Source organism: Aotus nancymaae, unplaced genomic scaffold (genome assembly GCF_030222135.1).
Source record: "Aotus nancymaae isolate 86718 unplaced genomic scaffold, 86718_ANA_hifiasm-v0.15.2.pri h1tg000029l, whole genome shotgun sequence".
Taxonomy (NCBI): Eukaryota; Metazoa; Chordata; class Mammalia; order Primates; family Aotidae; genus Aotus; species Aotus nancymaae.
The window spans coordinates 36,961,441-36,972,841 of NW_026988442.1; the positions used below are offsets into that span (position 1 = coordinate 36,961,441).

General features: G+C 51.0%; 1 long non-coding RNA gene across 2 annotated transcripts; it reads right to left on the minus strand.

The window, feature by feature from the left end:
• Positions 1–3,702: 3,702 nt before the first annotated feature.
• On the minus strand, positions 3,703–9,307 carry LOC105727556 (uncharacterized). Of its 2 annotated transcripts, XR_010344568.1 has the most exons (4): positions 8,239–9,307; positions 7,610–7,866; positions 6,294–6,410; positions 3,703–3,861 (listed from the first exon to the last, which is right to left on the minus strand). It is a non-coding gene; the product is annotated as an uncharacterized LOC105727556 (long non-coding RNA). The 2 variants fall into 2 exon arrangements; XR_001109805.3 differs by lacking the exon at positions 8,239–9,307 and having other exon boundaries at positions 7,610–8,209.
• Between the last annotated feature and the right edge of the window lie 2,094 nt (positions 9,308–11,401).

Sequence of the window (11,401 nt, forward strand, 5' to 3'; positions counted from 1 at the left end):
TGGGAGGAGCAGGTGAGGAAAGGTCTGGGACGTTGAGATGACTCCCAGGGTCAGGTTCTGCCCTGCTGTGCCCTGCAGGGATGCCTGCTGAGGTGGGCAAGGGTAGCTTTCGAGGCAATCCCAGAGCACCGTTTGGATGCTGGCCTTTGCTGCGTGCCAGAGGCATTATGGAGAGGGCAGGTGGATACCTGGGCCTGAGACTTGGATTTTATCACTGAGTCCAAATGGCCTTCGTGGTGGTTTTGGAGAAGAGGAAATTGTGCCTGAAGTTGGTTGGGAAGACCCACTCCTGGACAGTGTGGATTGTGGTGAGAAATGAGGGAGAAGGGGAGGTAGCTTGAAGGGTGCTGCTCTGAGGAGACGAGAGGACGAGGGCTCCGAACTCTACTGGCTGCCGTGGGGAGAAATCCCAAGTGCATCAAGGGCCGAGGGGCTGATCGTAGTTGACCCAAGGCCTCAGAAGATGATTTCCAAATCAGAATCAAAGAGCTCACACACTTCTAATCAAATAAGTTCACCAAAGGGGCAGCTAACAGCCTGAATATCACGACTGTTCCACTGACATAAATTTTCATTGTGAATTAATTTTCTTTTAAATGGCCCAAGGAAGCACTGGCAGTTGCAATAGAGTCCTGTGGAGAGAGCAGTGGATGGGAGCTCAGAAAACATGAGGTCTACTCCGGCTTTACTGCTAACCAACTGTAGATCTTGGGCACGTCACTTCAGTCTGTGGGCCTCAGTTTCCCTCATCTGCCAGACTGGACTAAAATTGATGTATCGCTCAGCAGAGGAATCCTGATACAAAAGCACCATCTGTGAGCTCATGTCCCCTGGATACTCACCAGCTAGTGCGGTACCGTGAGCCACCGCAAGCACCTTCGCTCCTCAGCCCAGGTGGGATGGGTTAGGAAGTCCCCAGGAGCCAACGCTCTCAGCCAATAGACATGTGGGTTAAAGGACACTCACTGGCTTCCTAGCCTGGGAAGGCATGTCTGAGGCACACCTCGCACCATGTCCCCGGGGTCCTCAGTGAAACTGCCTCCAGGGGTAGCAATTCCACAGCCAGCTCATTACTGCCCTGTGTCTGTGTCCTTCGTTTCCTTGTCTCTGTTCCTCACACTCCCACAGGAGCTTCCTGGGATCGGTCTCCAAACAAACTGTTTGCACCAAAAGCCTCAAAGTAGGAGCTACTTCTGGGCCAGGCTCAGACAACTACAAACTTCAAATTCAGAAATTAGAAGACATGAATAGTGGATGAGGACACACACATGTATACATGCATGCACACACATGTGTACAGCACACAGCATACAGCACAATGCCTGGCCCTTCACAGATGCTCAGCAGATATCCTTGAATAAATGAATGGCCTTCCTCTTTGCGGCATTTATCTCAAGTCCCCAGCAGTTCAGGACATCAAACAGAGGTGTCTGAAAGCACAGGCGGGTTTCCTGGGGTGAGATCTGGGGTCATTTCAGGAGCCTCTCTGGGGATGGGAAGGGCAGAGAGCCCTCATCTTCCACTCTGCCCCTCCCAGCAGTCCAGCCAGTCTCTGCCGGGGGCTTCCCCCCACCACCACCAGCTCTCTTGCTGGGTCCCCCACCCCAGCCCATCTGTTCAGCATGTGTAAGCATTGTCAAATTGTTTGAATAAATTGTCACTCCGATTAAAATGTTTATGTCTGCAGGATGACTCGTTTCTGCTAAATTGTACCCAAATAGTCTCACATTTGCTGTAGATATTTGACATCTGTGTCTGGTCTCCCCACTGACGACCAGATGGAGAGCTAGATCCACGCAGAAGCTACCCTGCTCCCTCGCACACGCATTACTTACAACTTGAAGCCACTCAGGGCTTGGGCCAAGTGGGTCAGAGGGAGGATAGACTGGGTGTCTTGCCCACCCTGCCCTTGACAAACCTCATGGGTAAGCACACACACACAAACACCCCACGAGTTTGCTTTTCCTTAGATCAGACTTAGATGGCAAGATATTTAGTGCCTCTTGGTCAATAAGGTTGGCTCAAAAAATTTAAACAAAAAGATTTTCAGTGCCTTCTCAAAGATGGTCAATGTTTACTGTGTGCTAATAAGTGCAGATAAAGGACATCCTGAGAAGAATCCCATACACCCCTAGGATTCCAGACTCAGCTGATCAAAGCACCAGCACTTTTGCAAGGTACAGAACTTCCTTGTGATATCCCTCACTCTACACGATGGGTGGTTGAATTGGAAGGAAGGAAGGAAGGAAGGAAGGAAGGAAGGAAGGAAGGAAGGAAGGAAAGAAGAATGGAGGATGGACGGATGGATGGACGGACGGATGGATGGATGGATGGATGAACATACCATCCATTGAATGTCTGCTGGTGTTAATACAGCATTTACTTTCTTTATTACTGGTAATAATTACTGTTCTATTATTGCATAACAAATTACCACAAACTTAGTGGCCTAAGACAATACACATTTATTATCTCACTTTCCATGGGTCAAGCGTCTAGGCATGACTTAGATGAATCCTTTACATAGGGTCTCACAGGCTGTAATCAAGGTGTTGACTGGGCTGCATTCTCATCCAGAGGCTTGACTATGGAAGAATCTGCTTCCAAGTTCCTTCCTGCTCTGGGTGGCATTTATTTGTTTTCCCAGCTCCTTGCTGTCAGTCAGAGGCATCTCTCAGGTCCTACAGGCATCCAAAGTTCCTTTCCACACAATTGGCATTATAGGCAGTTCACACATAGCAACTTGCTGAGATGAAGGCTGATACTGGTCACCCAAGAAGAAACGTGGCCTAAGACAAGGCATTCCCCACCACTGAGTCAGTGCCCACAAGTTCTGACTGCTGCAGCTGGCTGCTGATAGACATCTCAGCAGCTGCCACGGTCAGTTCTTCATGCGGGTGGGATCTGGAGGTGCGCTTCCATACCCACCACAAGTAACACAGCTGCCCAAAAGAAAAAAACAAAGGCAGGAGCTGTCCTGCTAGGACCGCTGTGAGCTGGATAAGCCCAGCCCAGAGAAGCATCTGCTGGACCTGGCTGTGTCTGGGTGGCATCTGCTCAGACCTGTGCTGGGCAGAATGTGTTCTTTTTCAATGTTAGCTGCAACCATACCTCATCCACGAGAAATTTCCACCTCCCTCTGTCTCTCTTCTCTAGGTAATTGCACCCCACAAGGCCAGAGACCTGTTTTATTGAGCATCTATTATATGCCAAGTACTGGAGAGTGCCATTCCCTCACCCATCAAATGATGCTGTCTACAAGGCCTTCCTGCAGGGGACTGTGAGAATTAGAGGGGACAGTGCATGTGAGCAGTTCAGAACAGCATTTGACTTCAAATAAGTACCCAACATATAGCAGACAGTGATGTGAATATGCTCCCACCAAGATGCCCCCGACGGGCTCCGGAGGCCACGCTGCAGGGCTTTTCTCTCTGCCACACTTCCGACATCTGGGGCCGGCGACTCTTCGAAGGCTGCACCGTGCATCCTAGATGTCAAGCAGCCTCTGCATCCTCCGCCCAAGAGATGCCAGGAGCATCCCCTGCCTCACCCATTTGACACCAAAAATGTCTCCAGGCATTGATTGTCAAATGTCCCCTGTGGGGGTGGCAGAACAGTCCCTGATGAAGAAACAACTGCTGTGGCAGAGACAGACCAGACGCAGGCGGGGCCCTGGAGAGACAGACCAGACGCAGGCGGGGCCCTGGAGAGACAGACCAGACGCAGGCGGGGCCCTGGAGAGACAGACCAGACGCAGGCCGGGCCCTGGAGAGACGCGTGGCCGTCTTAGAGAGGCAGTCCTCGGCCTGGCTTTGGGTCTGGGTTTCTGAGGTGAGAAGGAGGAGAGAGAGAAGTTCCAGGCTGTGGGAAGAGAGCACAGGGGCCGGGGTTGGGTGAGGACCGAGGCCGCTGGCAGTGTCTGCCCCAAGTCGGGGCACAGGGGCTCTGTGGGCTGAGCTGTTATGGAGAGTGTCCATGATCAAACGCTTAGCTCTGCCTCGGCCCGATCCCTTCCCTTTCTGTTGTTTTATGTCCCCCTCTATTTTTCCACCATTCCAGTTTAGGAATAGTCACCTACGAGGGCTTCCCCAAACATGTGCTTCCCAGGACCCTGGAGCTTGGAGACACCCCCTTACTTCAAGGGTCTCCTGCTATACAAAGCTTCCGCTGGCCCCTTGGGCAGCCCCCCAGCTCCCCCTCCCCAGCGGCAACATCCAGCCCCTGCAGGTCATGGGCATCCATCCTCCCAGGCCACTCCCTATGGAGGCACCCAGCTCTGGGCACCCTATCCCCACGCTCCTTTTGGGGTTTTCTGCTGCGATGTTCCTCTTGCCTTCAGCTGAAATAACACAGGTGCCTCCCTCTCCTTTCCTGACCTCCCAGAGAAGCCAAGCATCCACAGAAGAGGGGACATGGAGATAGCAGGGCCCTCATCTGCTTCCTGCCCTGTCTCCTCTGCTCTGGAAGGCTTTGAATCTGTTTACCCTTCTCGGCCAGCCAGGGTCAGGCCACCAGGTGCTGGCTCCTGCCAGGCCCATCAGCCTTGCCAAAGCCACAGCTTGTCCTGCCCAAGGTCAGGGGCCTGTCCTCTGCCGGCTTAAACCCTTCAAGGAGGCCATTCTCTGGGGCATCCAACCAGCTCCTACCTTCCCCTCCACTCTCTCAGCCTCCCACTCCCGATGGCAGAGGGAACATGGTGGCCGGGGCAGAAAACACAAACCCTGACTCGCAAACCCTCCCTCCACACGTGTATTTGGCTGTCAATTTGTCCTCCAGCATAGATTCTGGACATGATCCTTCCTGTAGGAGATCCCACCCTGATTCCTGCAGATGCCTCTTCCCAGGTATCAGTGTGAGTCCCTCACCCCCAAGTCTGCCATCTCAGCAGCCAGAGGGGCCCCACACAGATGGAAATTTGGTCTCAGCTGTCACCTCTCAGCTCATGATGCTCTCATGCATCTGCATCTCTTGCAGTATAAAAGCCGAAGTCCTGACTATGGCCTCAGTCCCATGACATCCACCCCCTGCCTCTTCCCACGCTCTGCCTGCACTCTCCCAAAGTGCTCTGTCCCGGCCCACTAGCCTCCTTGCCAGTCCTCAGATGCTGGCTCCACTCTCCCCTCCTGATCTGTCTGCTGCTTGTTCATGTTCACATGAAAGAGTCTCCTTGCTAGTCCAGTGGGTGACTCCCTTGTTTTCTTTAGATCGGCACAAGCATTTTGCCTTCTCTTTGAGACTTTTTCTAACCACCCTACATTTAAATTACACACACACTATTATCACCATCGCCAAGACCATCACCACCAACTATCACCACCACAGTCATGACAACTACCATCATCACCGTCATCACCATCATTACTATCATCACCACCACCGCCACCATCATCATCACCACCACCTTCACCACTAGAACCATCACCATCACCATCATCATCACCACCACCTTCACCACTAGAACCATCACCACCACCATCATCATCACCACCACCTTCACCACTAGAACCACCACCACCACCACCACCATCATCATCACCACCACCTTCACCACTAGAACCATCACCACCACCATCATCATCACCACCACCTTCACCACTAGAACCATCACCATCACCATCATCATCACCACCACCTTCACCACTAGAACCACCACCACCACCATCATCATCACCACCACCTTCACCACTAGAACCATCACCACCACCATCATCATCACCACCACCTTCACCACTAGAACCATCACCACCACCACCATCATCATCACCACCTTCACCACTAGAACCATCACCACCACCATCATCATCACCACCACCTTCACCACTAGAACCATCACCACCACCATCATCATCACCACCACCTTCACCACTAGAACCATCACCACCACCACCATCATCATCACCACCACCTTCACTACCACCATCACCACTATCATTACTATCATCACTACCATCACAATCACCACCACCATCACCACCACCATCACTACCACCACCGTCACTACCACCATCACCACTACCATCACCACTACCACCATTACTATCAGTATCACCATCGCTACCACCAATACCATCATCACCACCATAATCACTATCATCACATCATCGTCATCACCATGACATCACCACCACCACCACCATTTCCATAACCTTTACCACCACTACCACCACCACCACCATTACCATTATCACCACTCTCACTGTCATCATCGTCATCATCTTCATTCACCACCATGACCACCACCATCATCACCACCATGCTGTCTCCCCACCTTCATTTTTCTCCATAACACTTACCACCACCTGACAGCAGAAAAAGTCCAGATGCTCCATGAATGCTCACTTCTTGGAAAAAATTCCCACTCGCAGTTCCCCTTGCCTTCCTGTTTATTAACTTCTCCAGGCAGGGAGGGTCTGTTTACAAAGGGTAAATGTCCATGTGACCTGATAGTCTTCATAGCAGCTGCTCCTGATGGCATGTTCCCTGAGTGCCAGTCCCTACACAAAGTGCCTACCCCCACTGTCCCACTAAGTCCTTGCCACAGTCCTGAGCGGTCATGAGGAGTGTCATCCTCAGTTTGTGAGTAAGGACACTGTCTCTGAAATACGCTGAACCCTCAGGCACTCAAACCCACAGCAGTGGAATGGCTTTCCTGCCCCTCAAGTCCAACATGTCATCTACCAGCCCCAGAGCCAGGGAGGGTGGGCTTTGACCACAGGAAAAAGTTCTGCCTCCATCAGGCTAAGTCCAGGCCCTCTGGCCGGGACAGGCTGGGGTCTAAGCTTCCTGGGGCAGTGAGGCTCAACTGGGGTGTTGGGGACCGAGCACAGATGGGGGCCTCCCCTTCAACACAATTGAGGGAGCTCAGATGCGATGTTCCAGCCCCCGAGCCTTGATTCCCAACAGCTTTGGCCAGCACCTCTCCAAGCTCACAGACTCCAAACCTGTTCAGGCCTCCTGGGAATTTCTTTAAAGCTGAGAGGAGAGCTCCAGGCCATTCGGAGCAGCGAGGGAGCTGTGCTCCGGGGTCATCTGAGGCCATGAAGGAAAGTAGGAAGCCAGCTGGGAAACCCAAGCTTTACCTACCATCCTTGAGGTGTCTGAAAACCAGGCGCAGTGATCTGAGTTTTGCAACATCGACGGCCTGAGTACGTGTCTGTGTGCATGTGCATGTGTGTATGTTAGTGTAACATGTAAACCTCATTGAATATGCAGCCATTAATTATTTAACATTGTAGTAGAAAATGTCTCCATGTTTTCTGACCGTGCATTACAGGAAGACTTGGGATTACTAAGCAGGAGGCGGGTGCAGCAGGGTGCCGAGTTTGGAGTGTGTGTCCATTCTCTCCTGGCATCCCCACCTCCACGCTAGGAGTGGGTGCAACAACACCCCACTTTACAGGCGAAGAAAGAAACTGAGGCCGGAAAAGTTTAAATGACACTTGAGATTGCAGAGTTGGTGACAGGCAGCACAGAGCCTGGAACTCAAGCTGCTCCCCTCTAGCATCCACAGTGCCAGGGCCACCCCAGGCCGCCCCTGGGTGGGGGAGCCCAGCTCCCAGGTTGGCCTAGGAAAGGCAGGCTCCAGTGACCCCCAGTTTGAAGAACGTACCTCAGAGAAGGCTTAGGTGGAAATTCATTCTCTCGGGTCCCTCCACGACTGCAAGGAGAAAGTCTCCACGGAGTGCGAGCATATTTTTAATCCTTTCTGACACTGAATGGCAACAAACCAAAAAAGGGAAGCTCGTGTTCAGTACCTTCGCAGGCAACCATCTCCAGCCAGCCACACGCAGAACCCGCCTTGTCTTCGCTTCACTTATTTTTAGGGGTGCTGTTTATTTGTGGCATGAGATACCGGTTTCCCAAATACTGTAATCATATAAAATGTCCATGTTAAATACGCTTACTGGACTTAAGAAAGCAAAGTGACTTAAAGAAATTTATGAAACAAGTGATAGTGGTACAGAAATGATTGGGGTTGATGCAACTCTATTCTAGCCTAAATTCAGCAATAATAAATTATCCGCTGCTGAGGAAGGAGAAACCTTGCCAGCCTTCAAGGACTTTATGTCCTGGTTCAAGGGTTCTCACCTGGGCACTACTGACATTGGGGCCAGCTCATTCTCTTTAAAGGGTGGGAGGGAGGCTGTCCTGGGTATCATGGGATGTTGAACAGCATCCCTGGCCTCTACCCACTAGATGCCAGAAGCACCCTGCACCCTATCCGTGGCCTCTACCCACTAGATGCCAGGAGCACGCCGCACTATCCTGACAGCCAGACGTATCTCCAGTCATTGCCCAATGGCCCTGGTTGAGAACTGCTGACCTAGTTGTGGGGCGCCCTGAGGAGGACTCAGACACCGTCTCTGGCTGTTGACCTGCAGAGGAATGCAGCGGAAAAGGTGCTAAGAAGGAGGGCGAGCAGCAGTCCCATCCACCCACCTCCCCGGCCTCAGAGCTGGCGCGGGTTCCTCCAGGACCTGCAAAGTCCTTGCAGTAAGCAGCAGAAACACAGGCGCTGTTATCTCTTTCGGATCCTGCTATCTTCATGGGATTTCTGTAGCTGAGCTCCCAGAGAGACTGCAGCTGCACAGTCAAAAATATCCCTACCGCTGCGGGTGCTGGAGCTTTGTGCATGAGCCGAGCTGCACAACACAAGTGGGGTGGGGGGTGGGGGGCAGTTGAGGTTGGGGAGAAATTAGAAAAGAAAAACAATGAAACAAAAACCTTCACAAAGCAGATCCAAATGGAAAGAGAAATAGATATATAATATGAAATACGGGAAGGACGAAGACGACGGGGTAGTTGTTTCATCACTGGGGAATCTTTTAAAAAGATGCCAAAAAAATTCAGGAAAACAAAGGAGTTGGGAAGGATAAGAGAATGTTGACTTAGGACACTTTTCTTCTCCAACATGAGCCAGAAAACCAGGGCTTCGCAGCTTTGGCTGCATGCCAAGAGTCACCTATGTTGTGGGGCGGGGGTGCTTTCAAATGGAACTCACACCCAGGCCTTCCCTAGTCCCACTGAGGGTGTCATCAGCCCACCTTGTTAAAGAGCCCTCATGTAATTCTGACATGCAGACAGAAATGAGCATTTTCTTCTTTTAAAATTTTACTTTAACTTCTGGGATACATGTGCAGGACGTGCAGGTTTGTTACATAGGTAAACACGTGCCATGGTGGTTTGCTGCACCTATCAACCCGTCATCTAGGTTTTAAACCCCACATGCATTAGGATTTGTCCTAATGCTCTCCCTCCCCTTACCCCCCACTCCCTGACAGGCCCCGGTGTGTGATGTTCCCCTCCCTGTGTTCTCACTGTTCACCTCCTTCTTACGAGTGAGAACATGCAGTATTTGGCTTTCTGTTCCTGTGTTTGTTGAGAATGATGGCTTCCAGCTTCATCCATGACCTTGCAAAGAAACAAGCATTTTCTTTTCTTTTTTCTTTATTTTTTTAGATGGAATTTTGCTTTTGCTGCACCAGGAGTACAGCGGTGCTATATCAGCTCACAGCAACCTCCGCTTCCTGGGTTCAAGGGACTCTCCTGCCTCAGCCTCCTGAGTAGCCAGGACTACAGGCACATGCCACTGTGCCTGGCTAATTTTTGTATTGTTAGTAGAGATGGGGTTTCACCATGTTGGGCAGGCTGGTGTCAAACTCCTGACCTCTGATTCCCCCACCTCAGCCTCCCAAAGTGCTGGAATTATAGGCATGAGGCACGGCACCCAGCCCCAGAAATGAGCATTTTCTAAAGCTTCAAAACCTACCAGGTGAGTCTCTCGTGCTGTTTCTGGTTTATTTCTAAAATGTCTTGCTTGGTGACGTGGCATCTTTTTTTTTCTTTCCTATGATTTCCCTTCTTCTGCTTTTTTTCCTTTTTTTGATTTTTAATGTTTCTGACTGATTATTGCCATTTCATGGGCTATGCCAAAGCTCTCTGAAGTAGCAAAATCCTCCCTATCTCTAAATCATCCCTAAGCTCCCAGCAATGGCAGGCCCTGCAGCCAGCAACCTCTGCCCTAAGGCACACATCCCCCCAAACATGGTTAAACCATGTCCATGTGACTTCACAGGTTTTCTAAAGGAGAAAAGAGGCAAGTCCTCCACCCTTCAAATATAGACAGTGATGAAGATGCTGAGCCCAACAAATTATAGACAAAGTCTGAGATCAGCATTCTGGAAAGTGGGCTTGGTAGACCCAGTTTGGCCAGATGTTCACAGATGTTGCAGGAAAAAGGGCCAGACGCGGAAAGGCTGGACAGGCTTGACCCGCAGGAGCCACCTGAGTCTAAGCTTCAAATGTGCATCCTGAGCCTGCTCCAGGGCCCCAAATCTTGCACTTCCCAAGTCTGTTTGACTCTTGGAGCAAGCACCCCTCAAGGAAAAGTTAGCTTTGCAAATGCAGAAACGGAATGCCTGAGCATAACCCAGGAACAAGCACCCCTTCACTGAGACACAGACTCCTTTTTCCAGGCTGGTTGTGCTCATGCAAATACAGCAAAGCCACTGCAATGCAGGGCCCTGGCCAGAGCCCTGGTCTGTCTGCCCCCACTGTGGTCTTACTGTCCAGCGTGAACATCCAGCATGCAGGTGTTAGGGATGGGCTACATTTCAGTAATGACTTCTTAAAAATAAATAAATGAGTGAATGGGGCTGGGCATGGTGACTTATGCCAGTAATGCCAGCACTTTGGAAGGCTGAGGCAGGTGGATCATCTGAGGTCAGGAATTCTAGACTAGCCTGGCAAACATGGCAAAACCCCATCTCTACTAAAAATACAAAAAATAGCTGGGTGCAGTGGCACATGCCTATAATCTCAGCTACTCGGGAGGCTAAAGCAGGAGAATTGCTAGAATTAGGTGGGCGGAGGGTGCAGTGAGCCCAGATGGCACCACTTCACTCCAGCCTGGGCAACAGAGCAAGATTCTGTCTCAATAAATAAATAAATAAGTGATGGATGATAACACTGCCAATGACCTCATTGTCTACACAACAGTCTCATGTAAGATCTTCAAGGAGGTGTTTTGTCAGAATCTCCTCTGTTTTGATGCATGTGAAATTGACATCTGGGGCAGCCAGAGGGGCAGTCAGGGAGACAGAACTCTCTGGCACCACCTTTCAGCTTGAGGGTCTGCTCCCATCTCTGACAATGGGATTCACAGCAGGGTGCGGGCAGGGCTGGGAACAGGATGAGACAAACAAGGCACAGGGATGCCAAATGCTCGGCAATGTCACCTCCAGACACATGCATGCACAGGTCGGTCTCTAAGAGCAAGGCCCCCTTGCATTGTGAGCCCTGAGCATGGCACTTGTCTCACGCTCAACCTGGCCCTGTGGGTCTCAAGCAACAGGCAAAACATGAGGAAAACAGAGTTTATCTTCCTGGAGTGTAAATTTTG